This window comes from Gorilla gorilla, chromosome 9, assembly GCF_029281585.2.
Source record: "Gorilla gorilla gorilla isolate KB3781 chromosome 9, NHGRI_mGorGor1-v2.1_pri, whole genome shotgun sequence".
NCBI lineage: Eukaryota > Metazoa > Chordata > Mammalia > Primates > Hominidae > Gorilla > Gorilla gorilla.
In genome coordinates, this window is record NC_073233.2 from 93163547 (window position 1) to 93179526 (window position 15980).

General features: G+C 36.5%; 1 protein-coding gene across 4 annotated transcripts in view; it reads right to left on the minus strand.

The window, feature by feature from the left end:
- DLG2 (discs large MAGUK scaffold protein 2) overlaps positions 1-15980 on the minus strand; it is a 2193106-nt gene that overhangs the window by 1827033 nt on the left and 350093 nt on the right. The gene's annotated exons all lie outside the window — the stretch shown is intronic.

The window sequence follows — 15980 nt, forward strand, 5'->3', positions numbered from 1 at the left end:
CATATATTGATTGATGTCTCATGTCTCTCTAAAATGTATAAAACTAAGCTGTGCCCTGACCACCTTGCGCACATGTCCTCAGGACTTCTTGAGGCTGTGTCACAGGTGCATGTCCTCAACCTTGGTAAAATAAAATTTCTAAATTAAGCGAGACTTGTCTCAAATTTTCAGGGTTCACATGGGTAAAGCTCTAGGATGTAACTAAACATGGCTAAATTGTTTTCCCTTTTTCAGAAAATCCCATTCCAATGACTTTATGTCAGGTAGCACATTACAAGGATAAATACTTCACTGTTTGTCGTCCTATTTTCTTAATGTTTATAATAACACAAAATTAGAATGGCTAATGCCTCTCAAAAAGCTCTCTGTGATGCCTACAACAGATAAATACTTGGTAAGAAAGGTTGGGGGAAGAATTAGGGAATGATTGGTGGTTTTAAAATGATAGAAAAGAAAGTATATTTGCCCTGTGGTTTCAAAATTACAACTAATGGATAGAATTTTAAGGAAGCATATGCTTCTATTTCATCTGTGAGAGAATTTTCTAAGTACTAGAATGTGTCATAATAGAAATAGTAAGCTCTATATCTCAACTCTATACTTTTAAAGTAGCCTAACATTCTAACCATATAGCTACTAGCTTGCTAAAATATCCCAGGAATGTGTGTGCTTCAATCTAGTTCTCACCCAGATGTTTTCCTTTTCAAGCCCACACTTTCTTTATTGGAATTATTATTTGCATCTTGTTACTCAGCCTCCTGATTTTCAAATTCTCCCTTGTAGAATGCAGATTGGATCTACCTCATCTACTTCCTCTGCTTCAGACTGCCTCAGAAAGCATGTCTGGCTTGGATCTTGGCCCATCAGAAAACATTTGGCTGGCCTGCTCAGGTCTTTGCACTGTGAAGAGATTCCAGATTAGATTGGATTCCAGATTAGATCAAATTAAATGCTACATAAGACATCTTCATTAGATAAGTCCTTGAACTACTTGAACAACAAGATTTCTCAGACTTCTTAGGATTCCATGATTCCCCAAGGGGCAGAAAAATTAAGAGTAAAGATTGTAGAGTCAGAGATAACTGAGTTGGAGTTCTTAATCTTCTACTGCATTATAAAATATGCTCAATAATAGTACCACTTTCTTAAGGTTCTTGAGAGAATAATGAGACTGTATATGTAAGAAGCTTGGCATACCGTTAATATACTTAGCAAATGTTAACTGTTCACAATAGTGTTAATGTTAGGCCAGTAGCAAGCATAATCGTACCAATTCCAAAGCCAAGCCCACACAAAGAGAGAAGAAAAAGAATTAAATGAAGGTCTGCTCTTGTTCTGTTTTGTTTTGTGATTTTTGTCCAGGAACATAATCTATCATTTTGAAAAGTATGTTTCACTTACTGGTTGTGTAATGTTGAGAAATTATTTAAATTTTCTGTATCTTAGATTATTCATATTTAAAATAATAGTAATAATAATACCCATCTTGTATGAATGTTATAAGAATTAAATGAATAAATATATCTAAAACACTTAATATATGTAAAGCACTGCCTAGAATATAATAAGGGCCAGATAAGTGTTAGCTATTATTAAAATGTGTTAGTACCTGTATTAGTCAGAGTTCTCCAGAGAAACAGAACCAGTAGAATGGATGAGTGAATACATATATGAATACATATTGGTACCATTTGGCTGTGTCCCCACCCAAATCTCATCTTGAATTGTAACTCCCATAATTCCCACATGTTGTGGCAGGGACCTAATGGGAGGTAATTGAATTATGGGGGCAAGTCTTTCCCATGCTATTCTCATGATAGTGAATAAGTCTCATGAGATCTGATGGTTTTATGAAGGGGAGTTTCCCTGCATAAGTTGTCTTCTCTTGTCTGCCGCCATGTGAGACACGCCTTCTACTTTCCACCATGATTGTGATGCCTCCCCAGCCACATGGAACTGTGAGTCCATTAAACCTCTTTCTTTTGTCAATTGCCCAGTCTCTGGTACATCTTTATCAGCAGCATGAAAACAAGCTAATACAGTAATTTGGTACTGACAGTGGGGTGCTGCTGAAAAGATACCTGAAAATGAGGAAGTGACTTTGGAACTGGGTAACAGGCAGAGGTTGGAACAGTTTGGAGGGCTCAGAAGAAGAGAGGAAAATGTGGGAAAGTTTGGAACTCCCTAGAGACTTGTTGAATGCATTTGACAAAAATGCTCATGATGATATGAACAACGAAATCCAGGCTGAGGTGGTCTCAAATGGAGATGAGGAACTTGTTGGGAACTGGAGTGAAGGTGACTCTTGTTATGGTTTAGCAAAGAGACTGGCAGCATTTTCCTCTGCCCTAGAAATTTGTGGAACTTTGAACTTGAGACAGATGATTTAGGGCATCTGGCAGAATAAATTTCTAAGCAGCAAAGCATTCAAGAGGTGACTTGGGTCCTATTAAAGGTATACAGTATTATAAGGGAAGCAGAGCATGAAAGTTTGGAAAATTTGCAGCCTGACAATCCGATAGAAAAGAAACCCCATTTTCTGAGGAGAAATTCAAGCTGGCTGCAGACATTTGCATAAATAATGAGGAGCTAAATGTTAATCACCAAGACAATGGGGAAAATGTCTCCAGGGTATGTCAGAGACCTTGGCTCAGAAGCCAAGGAAGAAAAGATGGTTTTGTGGGCCAGGCCCAGGGTCCCTCTGCTGTGTGCAGTCTAGAGTGTCCTGTGTCTCAGCTGCTCCAGCCATGACTAACAGGGGCCAAGGTAAAGCTTAGGTCATGGCTTCAGAGAGTGGAAGCCCCAAGCCTTGGCTGCTTTCATGTGGCATTGAGCCTATGGGTACACAGAAGTCAAGAATTGAGGTTTGGGAACCTCCGCCTAGATTTCAAAGGATGTGTGGAAACATCTGAATGCCCAGGCAAAAGTTTGCTGCAGCGGTGGGGCACTCATGCAGAACCTCTGTTAGGGCAGTGCAGAAGGGAAATGTGGGGTGGGTGCCCCCACACAGAGTCCCCACTGGGGTGCTGTCTAGTGGAGCTGTGAGAAGAATGCCACTGTCCTCCAGACCCCAGAATGGTAGATCCACCCACAGCTTGCATCGTGCACCCAGAAAAGCCACAGACACTCAATGCCAGCACAGGAAAGCAGCCAGGAGGGAGGCTACCTTGCATAGCCAGAGGGGCTGAGCTGCCCAAAACCATGGGGACCCAGCTCTTGCATAGCATGACCTAGATGTGAGACATGAAGTCAAAGAAGATCAACCTGGAGCTTTAAGATTTGACTGCACTGCTGGCTTTCAGACTTGCATGGGGCCTTCAGCCCCTTTCTTTGGGCCAATTTCTCCCATTTGGAACAACTGTATTTACCCAATGCCTGTACCCCCATTGTATCTAGGAAGCAACTCACTTGCTTTTTATTTTACAGGCTCATAGGCCAAAGGGACTTGCCTTGTCTTGGATGAAACTTTGGACTGTGTACTTTTGAGTTGATGCTGAAATGAGGTAAGACTTTGGGGGACCGTTGGGAAGGCGTGATTAGTTTTGAAATGTGAAGACATGAAATTTGAGAGGGGCCAGGTGTGAATGATATGGTTCGGCTATGTTCCCACTCAAATCTCATCTTGAATTGTAGCTCTCATAATTCCCATGTGTTGTGGGAGGGACCTGGTGAGAGGTAATTGAATCATGGGGGCAGGTCTTTCCCATGCTATTCTCATGATAGTGAATAGGTCTCACAAGACTTGATGGTTTTATAAAGTGGAGTTTCCCTGCACAAGCTCTCTTCTCTTGCCTCCCACCATGTATGATGTACCTTCTTTCTGCCATAATTGAGAGGCCTCCCAAGCCATGTGGAACTGTGAGTTCATTAAACCTCTTTCTTTTGTAAGTTGCCCAGTCTCAGATATGTCTTTGTCAGCAGTATGAAAATAGACTAATACACATAGATTGATTGATTTTAAGAAATTGACTCTTGCAGTTGTGGAGACTGATATGTCTTAAATCTGTAGGATAGGCCAGAAGTCTGGAAACTCAGGAAGAAATGGTGTTGCAGCCTTGAGGCAGAATTCCTTCTCCAGAACAGTTTTGCTCTTAAGGCCTTCAACTGATTGTATAGGTCCACCCACATTATTAACAGTCTGCTTTACTTAGAACTACAAACCACTGCTCAACGAAATAAAAGAGGACACAAACAAATGGAAGAACATTCCATGCTCATGGATAGGAAGAATCAATATTGTGAAAATGGCCATACTGCCCAAGGTTATTTATAGATTCAATGCCATCCCCATCAAGCTACCAATGACTCTTCACAGAATTGGAAAAAACTACTTTAAAGTTCATATGGAACCAAAAAAGAGCCCGCATCACCAAGACAATCCTAAGCAAAAAGAACAAAGTTGGAGGCATCAAGCTACCTGACTTCAAACTATATTACAAGGCTACAGTAACCAAAACAGCATGGTACTGTTACCAAAACAGAGATATAGACCAATGAAACAGAACAGAGCCCTCAGAAATAACACTACACATCTACAACCATCTGATCTTTGACAAACCTGACAAAAACAAGAAATGGGGAAAGGATTCCCTATTTAATAAATGGTGCTGGGAAAACTGGCTAGCCATATGTAGAAAGCTGAAACTGGATCCCTTCCTTACACTTAATACAAAAATTAATTCAAGATGGATTAAAGACTTAAATATTAGACCTAAAACCATAAAAATCCTAGAAGAAAACCTAGGCAATACCACTCAGGACATAGGCATGAGCAAAGACTTCATGACTAAAACACCAAAAGCAATGTCAACGAAAGCCAAAATTGACAAATGGGATCTAATTAAACTAAAGAGCTTCTGCACAGCAAGAGAAACTACCATCAGAGTGAACAGGCAACCTACAGAATGGGAGGAAATTTTTACAATCTACCCATCTGACAAAGGGCTAATATCCAGAATCTACAAAGAACTTAAACAAATTTAGAAGAAAAAATCAAACAACCCCATCAAAAAGTGGGCAAATGATATGAAAAGACACTTCTCAAAAGAAGACATCTATGTAGCCAACAGACACATGAAAAAATGCTCATCATCACTGGCCATCAAAGAAATGCAAATCAAAAGCACAATGAGATACCATCTCACACCAGTTAGATTGCTGATCATTAAAAAGTCAGGAAACAACAGATGCTGGAGAGGATGTGGAGAAATAGGAACACTTTTACACTGTTGGTGGGACTGTAAACTAGTTCAACCATTGTGGAAGGCAGTGTGGCGATTCCTCAAGGATCTAGAACTAGAAATACCATTTGACCCAACCATGCCATTACTGGGTATATACCCAAAGGATTATAAATCATGCTGCTATAAATACACATGCACAAGTATGCTTATTGTGGCACTACTCACAATAGCAAAGACTTGGAACCAACCCAAATGTCCATCAATGATAGATAGGATTAAGAAAACGTGGCACATATACACCATGGAATACTATGAAGCCATAAAAAAGAAGGGGTTCATGTTCTTTGTAGGGACATGGATGAAGCTGGAAACCATCATTCTCAGCAAACTATCACAAGAACAGAGAACCAAACACCACATGTTCTCACTCATAGGTGGGAACTGAACCATGAGAACACTTGGACACAGGGTGGGGAACATCACACACTGCGGCTGTCGTGGGGTGGGTGGAGAGGGGAGGGATAGCATTAAGAGATATACCTAATGTAAATGACGAGTTAATGGGTGCAGCACACCAACATGGCACATGTATACATATGTAACAAACCTGCACGCTGTGCACATGTACCCTAGAACTTAAAGTATAATAAAAAAAATTAAAATTAGGTCGAGAAGTGCAAGGAAACTGAGGTGGGCCATTGTTATCATAGTACTGCAAGGCAATGTTAATTCCCACCAGCAAATAAACTACTCTCAACAACAACAACAAAAAAAGAGTCTCCTTTACTTACAGTCAACTGAATGTAGATGTCTTACTTATCTAAAACATACTTTCACAACAGTATCCAACTTAGTGTTTGAATAAATAACTAGGTACTATAGCATAGCCAAGTTTACAAATAAGACTAACCATTACAGTAAAGAAGTATTATAAAATATATTTTATATTACACACTGTAGGGTCTCAGAAAATGATATCTCCAAATGAAGGGTTCACAAGTGGCTCTCTCTGAACTTGTACTCTGCTGTCTCTGACCATTCATTCTACCCAAAGTCTACCCCAAGTCTCTTCCCCAAGGTGGGTCATAAAAACACAACCCCTTTCCTCCAAAGCCAGCCATAAAACCTTAAAATATTACTTAAAATACCACTGTTTGTAAATAAATTATCTGTTTAATCGTAAGTCATAAGACTCCCATTCCAGAAAGGCTCTTGTACCATACCCAGAAAAAAGAATGCTGCACAGAGAGGCCAAGAATAATCTAAACAGACAGGCCTTGCTAGGTTTCCCCTCTCAGTTTATTAGCATTGGATCATACCCTTTCTGTCCAAATATATTTCTACATGGCAGCTCATACTTTGTTGAACTTAAGCATAAAAATGGATAGTTTTCCCTGTATCTTCGGGAAGATACCCTATCCTTCATTCTAAAGGCTCCTATATCACATGAAACTTTTATCAAATAAATTTGTATGCCTTTTCTCCTGTTAATATGCTTTTTGTCAATGATTTCCAGTGAAACTTCAGAGGGCAAAGGGGAAGCTTTCCCTCAGCCCAACAGAACTATCTTTAAGAAATTAGTTTAGCCAATGACTAGAGGTGCTAATTGCTTTGGGTTTTTTGACTCACTTACTCTTGTAGACTCTACAAGACAACTTGGGTTTTTCTGCTAGTATGATATCTGCTATTATATTCATAAATTTATTTTTCATCATGTGAAAGATAACCACAACAGATTTCAAAATAAAACAACTTTCTCTTAAATGACAAAGGATTATTCATATGCTAGACCTTAATCTTATATTACTTACTTTCAATGACAGCTGCATACATACAAATCTGTCATATTTACTAAAATAATAATGAAATTCTAACTGAGAATACTAGTATATGTGAACATTTCATAAAATGTTTAACTAATAGTGCACTCTCTCATCTCAAAAATAATCCGGAACTATTATCTGATTCAGTTCTTGGACAGTGCTTTGAGTTGGATAATCATATATCTGGATTTTCAGGAACACTCTCAATTTTAAATATCCTGCCCTGTATAGAAAAAAAAAGTCCATACTTTTATATAATTTGAAAACTATGCTTCCTTTAGATTAGACAGTAATATAATTCATTTATTTATTCAATGAACATTTACTGGGAAGTTAATATATGTAAGGATCTAGCTTAGTCCTGAGAAGATATAAACCATATATTCAGGACACACAGGTCCTGACTCCACAGTATTGTAGGGGAGTTCTATCATGCTTACAATAACTATAACACAATGTAGAAAATACGAAGCTCCCCAAGGGAAAAAAAAAATGCTTACTGATTCCAGGTAAGGACAGTATACTGTTTTAAGGATCATAACAAGCCATTTTGAAGTCTCCACATAAAGCTCTCCATGGACGGAGTCTAAGGCAGGTAGATGCAGTGCTATCTAGGCAACAATGTGTCAAGCTTGTATAGTATGGATATTCTGAAACTTTTTCTTTACCGTTACATTCTGATTATCAAGTTATTGGCAGTTCTACCTCCTGAACAAATCTTACTCTCTCACCATAATATTTTCAAAGTTGGATTGACCTCCATATAACACAGGCTCCTTTCTCTGTGGGAGAAAAAAAACTTTAGGAATGTGGCACTTCCTCTGTCTTTTTTGCCAGGATAGTCTGCCTGCTGAATAAGAAATGGGATTACAGAATTTCACTATTACAAGAATGAATGTTTAAAAGAGGTCAAATTATTAAAATGGGCAAGCAATCAACCCAAATCAAATCTGAAATAGGAAAGATGATAGTCATTGCAATCTAACCATTCTCTCCGGTCTCCATAATGACTCAGTTTTGGAGAAACTCTGACATCTCTAACTCTGATAGTAACACAATCTGCAGGGAAGAGTATGGAACTGTATGACATCATTTTAGCCCATAATTGTCCCATGTTGTGCCATAAAATAAGTAATTTGAAGGATAGGGTGAGCTATACCGCCATGACTCATTCCTGTGTTTTTAAAACTATCTTCAGAATCTTACCTAGGACTAAGCATCTTTTCACTGGGTCAACCAGGAAATTTTAATTCATGTTTCTAGCATAATATACATATACTTAACAAAACAACATATCATTCTCTGACATCAAGAAAAATACAGTCAATCATCTACTTCATAAACATTTATTGAATACTTACTGCCTAAAAAGCTCTGAACCATATTACAGCTGTGTAAATAAATATAATACTTGATATTAAGGTATGATCTAACAAGTGAAACACTTGAGCAAGTCATTTAAATGCAATATGTCAAACACTATAACAGACGCCTTGGGCAGTACAGGAAACAGAAGAATTTTTCTAGTTAAGGTCATTAGAAAATTCATGATTGATAGACAGGTAGACCTTTAAAAAGATTAAGTAGAAAATTTCCAGATGAAAACAGAGGGAAAAATATTCCAGACAGAGGAATGAACAAGAACAAGGCTTAAGTAAAGCTCAGTGTAAGTTCAGTCCAGACAGTAAAGATTATGCTAAGGAGATGGCACAATAATCTGTAAAAAATGAAGATCAATAAATAGTTTTAAAACTGTTAGCCTAGGGAGGTAGAGCTACAAGAGGAAAATCCTGACTATGAAGACCAGTTAAAGCTTGTTTCTAAATCTGTAAAAAGATTCTATGAAAGCCTGAATTAGATCAGTGCCATTGTTAACGGAGAGGAAGGTCAAACATAGAGATATTTCAAGAAGTTATGAATAATACTGACATTTTACAGTTAAATATCTTTGTATCATCCAGGTAATATTTCTTTGAGGTCTAGTATTTCTGGTAAGTATGAATGTAATCTAATTTCATTATATTTGAAAAATATTAGGTAGAAAACCAAAGTACTCTCACTATTTTAGATCATATTATTGGAAAGTTAGCTAGAGTACTCCAAAGAAAAATCTTACTGTAAACTATTCACAGACAAATGCTGAGTTAACTTCAGCCTCAGCAAAGTAACTACCAGCTCTGTGAGTTACTCACAGGCTTCCTAGGTGATTAATTTTGCAAGCAGGATTTTTCTTTCTTTTACAAGTTAGTTTGAGTGTATTTTCTAAATTTAACTTGATTTTCTTCTTTATAAATCAAGTTACTACCCATGAGAAATGATGCTTTGTCAAGAAAAAATCTATGCATGATCTTCAAGGAGGGTAATACATAGTCTCCAGGTACCCAGTTGAACAGTTTCTGGCGTGACAGCCACCTAATTGGTCTCCCTGTCACTGGTTTCTCTTGTCTATGATCTACTATGCATGATACTGCCAGTTTAATCTGCCCCAGCATAGCTGATAATGCCATTTACTTGCATAAAAACCTTCTGTGGCTCACAACGACCTGAAGAAAAGCATTTAAATGCTATAGTATTGCAATTAAGGCTCTCAAGCAGACAGCTAGAATAACCTAATCAGTCTTACTACTCTCAGCTCCCCACCTACTAATCCTAAATGTTCACTATTTATAAAACCTTTCCCACTTTCTCCTAAGAAAGGTGATGGGATGTCAGACATATGTTTATTAATCCCCACTATAGCACATTTTACTGTGTGTCTTTGATGAAGACATTTAACTTCTCTGAGGCTTACTTTCCTCTTCTGCAAATTATAAGTAATACCTACCTACCACTTCAAATCTTATTTAAAATGAAGTGAAGAATCAATCAATAAAATATCTACCATCACGGGTTGCTATAGAGATTAAGAGATAATATATTAAAAGTGCTTGGGCAGATCACCTGAGGTTGGGAGTCTGAGACCAGCCTAACCAACAAGGTGAAACCCATCTGTACTAAAAATACAAAATTAGCTGGGCATGGTGGTGCATGCCTGTAATCTCAGCTACTCAGGAGGCTGAGGCGGGAGAATCGCTTGAACCTGGGAGGTGGAGGTTGCGGTGAGCCGAGATGGTTTCATTGCACTCCAGCCTGGGCAACAAAAGCAAAACTCTGTCTCAAAAAAAAAAAAAAAAAAAAAAAGAGCCTAGCCTGGACTTTATTTATAAGTATCAGGTTTTATTACTCTTCTAAGCCTTTGCTCACATAGTTTTCTCCACCTGCAAGACCTTCAACCCAGGTCTTATACATTACACAAAGCCCATCTCTAAACCCACCCAGCTATGAAACCATCTCTAGTACTCTAGTAAAAATCATCCTTTCTCGGCTATAGTGTAATGGAAAAATTCTTGTCTTTAAATCAAATTCCTGATTCTATCCATTTTCTAACAGTATGACCCTGGACAAGTTGCTTATCTGCAGCTTCCCCATTTCTAATGTGGATAGCAACAGGAACTCTACCTGCCTCACTAAGCCATTACGAGAATCAAGTTAGAGAAGTTATATTTTTAACTATAAAATGGCCTATATATGTGAGAGACTGTTATTTCCTCTAAAGTATAAGATCAAATAAAAAACTTTGGTTTTCCTCATCTTTATAACTGATATCCAAAAGATATGTTATGAAAGAACACCAAGTCCAATAAAGAAGAAAATAGTTAATATCCAGGTCAAGAACTAGAATATTGGAATCAAGAAGGGATCAAGTAAAAAGAATAGGTTAAAGATAGCCGGGCAGAGCTGAAGTTATGAAGAAAAAACATGTTCCTGAGTTTCACTTTACATAGCAACCAATGTGTGCAAATGTAGGTGGCAGCTTAAAGAAGCTACACAAAGATGAATATACATACCAGATGCTCAATAAGTGATAAGGAGAGGGGAGGGAAGGAAATAGGAAGAAAAGAGGAAAGGAAAAGAGGAGAGAGAAAGGAAACAGAAGGGAAAACAGTTTCATCATTCCTTTCAAGGGCTAATTTCTATGCCGCTTGCCAGGCTGCTATAATAAAGTTAACTGGTAGCTAAAGCTTATGTATGAGAACACTCACTTCTCCTTTAAGGTTCCCTTTCCTTGACTGTGCCTTTTCTCTCCACTCTACCCCTCTTCCAACTCCTATTTATCAGTGTTTACTTTCCTCCCACCATTACCCAGGACCTCCAAATACCAACACAAATCCATACAAAGTAATTACTCTTTTCCACCCACTATCTCAGAAAAACAAACCAAAACAAAAAATAAACAAGCAAACAGCAAAAAAAAAATTGTTTTTATTTAAATGTCAAGAGCCTATTGAGAGCAGTATTGTGTTACCCTACAATACAGTTTAACAGGGACTACCTTAACTCCCTTTGTCTTCTGGAGCCTCACCAAAATATCCATGGAAGGAATTTTAAGTAACAGTAATAGGTTTAAATGAGAAGATATTTGTGCATTGTATAGTAATGATGGTGAGATTTTCTTATATTCACATAATGCTTTTTGCTTTGCAAAATGCTTTCTTATTGGTTATTTGATCTGAATTCCCAGGGAGAAGTGACAAAACAAGGGGAAAAGTCCTATTTATACTATGCATTTTAATATAATGCAGTTTTACAAAATTCCTTTTTCAAAGCATATATATATATATCCCTTTATTTGATTCTCCCTGACATATAGTTTTTATCTCCACTTACTGATGAAGATAGTGAGTGAGACTCAGAGACATAACAGGACTTTCCACAAGATCATTATCAATATAAGTGCTCTTTATGGACCATTTCCTAGGTCCAGGAATTGTACTCAGCACTTTACATGCCTGATACCTTATTTATTCTTCACAATAACCTTATGAGGTAGACACTATTATTACTTTGACATTTTACAGATAAAAAATCAGACAGGTTAAATAATTGGACAATGGCCATGTAACTAGCAACTGGCAAAAGCAAAATTCAAACAGAAGACTTTCAGATTACTCTTGATTGTTCTGCTATACCAAGCAGCCTCCTTCCTGGCCCAGTGCTGTTACTGTAACACTGTTAGTAACATAAACTTACTTTCTTTCTGTCACCAAGTTAGAATTGCAGATTTCAGCCCAGCAGCTCAAGTTCTATGGAGAAAATACACACACATATACTTAAAGCAGAAGTGAGGAGGATGCTGTGTCCATTTTTTTACACCAAAAAAACCCATAAATGAAGCAGAAAACTCACCATAATTGGGAGCTAAAAATCAGTTATTATAGTGTTGGCAGACAGGAGAAGGGTGATATGCACCTCAGTATAGAATATTGTAGAATAGAGAGATGAATTACTTATAGTTCAGCAAAACACCTAAGAAACAAACAAAAAAATCAAACCTCGGAATAGATGCTTCTTTTAAAATGTTTTTAAAAAGGCCATTTATTTTTTATTCCTAAATAAAAATTTCTATCATGTTTCAAAACACCACCAATCCAACACAGAATAGCCATATTATGACTCTGCTCCTGTCATCTTATGATATCAACAACATATTACAGGTTAAAATGCTATGGGATGTGAAGGATCAGGGTGCTGATTTACATTTTCCAGAAACTTCATATAAATCAGAGTTTAAGGTGAGCAGCTAGAATTCTATCACACATATGCTGAGGAAGTAAGAAGACAGATCTCTTTCCACCAGGCACTGGAGATGAAATTTCAAAAAAAACAGTAGGTGAAACTTGTATTTAAGATCTTCCCAAGCTGAATGCAAACAAGTCGATGTCACTTTCTTTCCAGACAAGAAAAGTCTAAAACCTTTACCTCCAGGTCTTTTAAACTTACATGCTATTAAAATCACATCAAAGTTTTGCTTCAGAAGCCCATCTGATTTTGTTTCAAGGAGAAAAGGAATCATTGGGTGGCACACTGTAGGGACTCCATGAGATTCAAAATAATGATCCCATTGTTCTTCCTATCAACCTTAACATATACTAAATATGTAGCTATAATAACGAAGCCTGTGGAAACTAATAATGAGTTCAACAGATCCAGGCAAAAGTAAAATATTTCTAATTTCTAAAAACAGGATATTCTGTGTGCCTTTTGGGAAGCTCAGATCAACTCATTCATATGCTCAAAACTTTCCAATGGTTTCTATTTCTCTCATAGTAAAATATTTCCAATAGCCTCTAAGGCTATCCCTTATCTGTCCTCCTCTTTGAGCTCACTGCAGTTAAAATGGCTTTTATAAAAAAGACAGGGCAATAACGGATGCTGGTGAGGATGTGGAGAATGGGGAACCCTTGTACACTGTTGGCAGAAATGCAAATTAGTACAACCACTATGGAGGTTCCTCAAAAAACTAAACTTAGAACTGCCATATGATTCAGCAATTCCACTGCTGGGTATATATCTAAAATAAAGAAATTCAGTATATTGAAGAAGTATCTGTACTCCAATGTTTATTGCAGCACCATTCACAATAGCCAAGATATGGAATCAATCAAAGTGTCCATCAACAGATGAATGGATAAAGAAAATGTGGTACATACACACAATGGGAATTTACTTGACTAAAAAAAATAAATAAATAAACTCCTGTCATTTGCAACAACATGGATGGAATTGAAGGACATTATGTTAAGTGAGATAAGCCAGGCACAGAAAGACAAATATCACTCATATGTAGAAGCTAAAAAAAATAAAATGTACACATGCAGATGGAAAGTTGAATGATGGGTACAAGAGTCTGTGAAAGTAATGGGCAGGGGAGAATAAAGAAGAGATGGATAATGGGTACAAAAATACAGTTAGATAGAAACAGATCTAGTGCTCAGTAGCACAATAGGGCAGCTATGATTAATAATATATTGTATATTTCAAAATAACTTAAAAAGTGGAATTAGAATGTTCCTAACACAAAGAAATGATAAATGCTTGAGGTAATGGACATCCCAATTACCCTGATTTAACCATCACACATTATATGTTTGTATCAAAATATTTCATGTACCCCATAAATATGTATAACTATTATGTATCCATAATAATTAAAAATAAAAAATTAAAGAAAAAACACAAAAAATGCACAAATTGCTAATATCAGTTACCTTGCATGCAGGGAGGATAGAGCTGATACAGTATAAGCAGGAAGTGAGTGAAAGGGGAGTCCACAAAAATAGAAAAATTGTTTTAAAAACAATTGTATTTAGAATAAAAAGTATATATTTATCATTTATGCTTCTATGCAATATATATATGGGACTATGCATCTAGAAATTGAATAAAATAATGTTTTTGAAAATTTATGATCTTTCATAATGACACATGCACCCCCATATGTTCATTGCAGCACTATTCACAATAGCAAAGACATGGAATCAACTTAAATGTCCATCAGTGGTAGCCTGGATAAAGAAAATGTGATACATATATACCATGGAATACTACACAGCCATAAAAAGGAACGAGATCACGCCCTTTGCAGGAACATAGATGAAGCTGGAGGTCATCATCCTTAGCCAACTAACACAGGAACAAAAAAACAAATACTGCATGTTCTCACTTATAAGTGGGAGCCAATGATGAGAATACATGGTCACAAACAGGGGAACAACAGACACTGGCACCTACTAGAGGGTGGAGGGTGGGAAGAGGGAGAGGATCAGAAAAAATAACTATTGGGTACTTAGCACCTGGGTGATGAAATAATCTTACAACAAACCCCTGTGACATGAGTTTACCTATATAACAAACATGCACATGTACCCCTGAATTTAAAATAAAAGTTAAAAATTGATTAATTAATTACTTTTTTAAAAAAAAGAAAATTGAAAAATCAAAAATATCAAGGCAATGAAAGCCTAGAAAAAAATACAGGAGAATACTTAACTAGTCCTAGAATGAAGAAAGATAAAGCAAAGAAGAAAGAATTTTTTAAAAAGTGATAATTTTATCACATAAAAATTAAAACTATTTTGAAGGTTAAAAAGTATTATAAGCAAAATTAATAATAATAAACAAACCAGAAAAAAAAACAATTATGACAACAGGATGGCATGTTTCATAAATAAACTGCTCTTGCAAAGCAATTAAGAATTCTAGTACCACTTAGAAAAATAGACAAAGAGCTTGAATGGATCATGAAAGAAAAATAGACAACCAATAATCATTTAAAAAGTTAAGTCATGATAGTGAACATGTAACTGCAATATAAAGCATTAAGTAAAACATCTTATCTATTAATTTGACAACATATTTTAAATAATAAAATAATGCTACTAAAGATATAGGCAGATTGGCCTTTTGAAAGATGGCTGACAGCATTGTTCTCCAAAACAGCTTGACAATTTGCATCCAGAGCCTTAAAAATGTCCATACCCTTGTACTCAACAGTTTCATTTATAAAATCAATCCTAATGAAACAGTTAGAAAAAAAAAAACAGCAATGGCTTATACACATGCACATCCATTACAGCATTATTCAAAGCAGGAAATTGAAGATAGCCTAGATTTGAATGAAGATCTGCTTAAATAAGTTCCAAATCATGGAATATTCATAGCCACTAAAATATTTTCCAAAAATGTTCAATGTTATGATATGGATAAATGCTATTAGTGTAACATTAAATGTAAAAGACATAAAATGCCCTACATGCTATTGTCCCAACTTCATGTACATATATTTGTATTAAAAAGGACTAAAAAAGTCAAAATAATTACTTCTAGGTGCTAAAATTAGGATGATGCTTATTTTTATGCTTTTAAGTATAATTTCACAAGGTTGATATCTATTATTTATCAAATTATTGTCATGATTAACTTTTTTTTTTTAAGTGACTACGGTGATAATTAGGCTCTGTCCTTCCCAGTTTACAAATCAGCTCTGAGCAGGACAGAAAATATATGAGAGGCCTCAATATTAACAATACAAACTCAGCAATCAACATGCTATTGATTGGCACTAGGATTCCATGTAGCTTCCAAATCATTGGGT